The sequence below is a fragment of the Kogia breviceps genome, chromosome 8, assembly GCF_026419965.1.
Source record: "Kogia breviceps isolate mKogBre1 chromosome 8, mKogBre1 haplotype 1, whole genome shotgun sequence".
Lineage (NCBI taxonomy): Eukaryota > Metazoa > Chordata > Mammalia > Artiodactyla > Physeteridae > Kogia > Kogia breviceps.
The window spans coordinates 76930358-76933068 of record NC_081317.1 but is presented as its reverse complement, the minus strand read 5'-3'; the positions used below and the strand labels follow the sequence as shown (position 1 = coordinate 76933068).

At 35.0% G+C, this 2711-nt stretch overlaps 1 pseudogene; it reads right to left on the bottom strand.

Annotated features, from left to right (window-relative positions):
- Positions 1 to 1583: 1583 nt before the first annotated feature.
- LOC131760823 (SWI/SNF-related matrix-associated actin-dependent regulator of chromatin subfamily E member 1 pseudogene) lies at positions 1584 to 2421 on the bottom strand (annotated as a pseudogene).
- Positions 2422 to 2711: the final 290 nt, after the last annotated feature.

Genomic DNA, 2711 nt, shown 5'->3' with positions numbered 1-2711 from the left:
CCATAGATGAGGAGGAACTGCTGATATGGAGGAACCACAAATACAGAGGGCCAACTGTAAGCTATAGGCAGATTTTTGACTGTGCTAAGGACCAGCAGCTCTTACTAATGAGTATGTCGTGGAAAGAAAGAAGAAAACTTTCAAGTGGAAAAATATCCTAACAAACACTCCCTCTGCCAGGAGAAAATGATTAATATCAGGGATAAAGTCATGTTAATAGCATGTACCCTTGATATGATGTGATGAGAATGGCAATTTAGATCTTTGGTCTTCCGTACCAAATCCATAAACACTGTGGAACTATGAGAAAAACATAAAACAAGCCCAAACTGAAGGACATTTTATGATATACTTGATGACTACTCCTCAACACTATCAAAGTAATCAAATAAAAAAGGAAAGTCTAAGAAGCTCTCATAATCTAGAGAAGCCTGAGGAAACTAAATATAATGTGATATCCTGGATGCAGTCATGGAACAGAGAAAGGACATGAGGCAAAAACCAAGGAAATTTGAATAAAATATCAACTTTATTTAATAATAATGCTTCATTAGTTGTGAGAAGCGTAATGGTAATTTCAACAATGGAGAACCTGAATTGAAATTGTGAGATATACAAAGAGTCTAATATTTCTGCAACTCCTAAACTTTCCTAAAATAAAAAAATATATATATTTAAAAGTTGTTTCTTATTTTCTTTTCTGTAGTTTTTTTAAACACTGTTCTATTTGCTGTATTAATATTTTCATTGTAGATTCTAACCTGTATCAGCTTAAATTTCCTAATTTGTGTTTATTGATATTATGACGTTGAATTCAAATTTGTCTTTATCTTTCTTCATTTGACTTAGTCTTAGAGAATTTAAGTTTAGTGTTCACCAAATATCTCACTATAATGGTATTTTTTAACATCTTAATGTTACAGACATTGTACAAAACAAAAACTCTGTCCTTTGGTTGAATGATTAGTAGCAATTTACTGACCAAGAACAATAGTGCTTAAAATTGTTTTAGAGACTCTTTTACATTGAGACAAACATAAGAGTATAGAATTACATAAAATAAATATATGAAGGCATTATGTACCCTTAAGAAAGAAACGTTTTCTATTCTTCGTTATTTTTCTGATGTTGCTCATTAGACTTAGATTTGAGAATCCCAGTCTATTCTTAACCTGGGAGCATAGTTCCTAAAATCCTTAATTTTCTAATGATATTTTTTATTGTAAAGTTTTTGTGGTTAGAATGTATCTTCATTTCATGGAATTACCATGGTCTAAATAGTTTTACAATATTGTAACAGAAGGACTAGTAGCTATTTCTTCATTTTTCAGGAAAAAAAAATATAGAAACTAGACAAGTATCAAAATCACCAAATTCACAATCATGCAAAGCACAACAAAATTCCATTGCTCTAGACATAAATGTCACATGCTATGGTTATAAATATTTGGTTAAACCAAATGAAAATTATTCATGAAAAATATATTAGGATGATCTTGGAGAACCTAAGCAATTTTTTTTAAACTCAAAAAGCATTTTTTCATTTTAAAAAAGTATTTAGAACATATAAAACAAGGCAATATTCATTCTTTTTTCCCTTCTTCTGGTACGGGATCTGTTGGTAGCTCCTCCATGGTTGCACTGTGCTCTCCAAGCCCGTGTTATTATCACTGGTCCCTTCCTCTGCCAGACTGTCCACCCCCTCCTGCCTGCTTTCCTTGTCCTCAGGAGTACACGTGCCTTCTTCAGCATTCTGTTGGCTTTCTGTCGTTTCTTCAAGGAGTGTCTCCTCTGTGTCCTTCAGGATGCTCTTGTCTTCTTTCTTTTCTTCGGTCTTATTAGCTGCTGGCTCCTCCTCGGGAACACTACTGCTCTGGCTGCGCTCAGCTTGCACTGCTGCCTCTTTCTCCCTTTCTTCCTGCTTTTTGTGAGCCTGCTCCTGAGCCTGTGCAATTTCAGCTGCAGTTTTGTCCATATCCACTTCTACTTTCAAACCACACAAGCTTTTAAGTTCATTGTTAAATGAATCTGTGCTTTCCAGGAATGTCTTCTTCTTTTCTTGGTGTCAGTCCTCTATTTGAAGAAGTTCAGCTTCTAGTTTTCACTAATGAACCATTAAGGACTGGACCTGTTGTTCGAGGACCTGCATTCTAGCTGTTATGACAACTGACCGAATGTCTGGCACCACACTCTCACTTAGGATTTCACGGATGAGGCGGTGGTTTCTCTGGCAACAGGCTATGGCTGTTTGCTTCATTGAAAAGCCATCATCGTAATCATCAGATCTTCAGCAGGCTGAATGCTCACGCAAGGTTTTCCTTTCTCCATGCGAGACTGTCTCTGTCAACTTTCTTCCTCTAAAGCAGCTTCTGCACGACTTTTTGCACTTAATCCAGTATATCCTGTGGGCTTAAATAGCATCTTGTCTTGAACTGGATATCTACTTGCTTCCATGTGTGTTCCTTAACTACTTAACCAATAAGACAGAGTGGGTTTGATATCTACATTTTTTAGTTCCCACACATCACATTATAAACTATTATATATTCAGTATAGGTTTGCAAAATAGTTGTAAAGCTGAATTCAAGGGTAATATAATATTATATAAATAACATAATATCACATTTCTTTCTAAAATGCTGTTACTTGCTTGTATCAGAGCTACTAATAAAAATTTTGAAGTGACTGCAGTGAATTTCTGATAGTTTTTT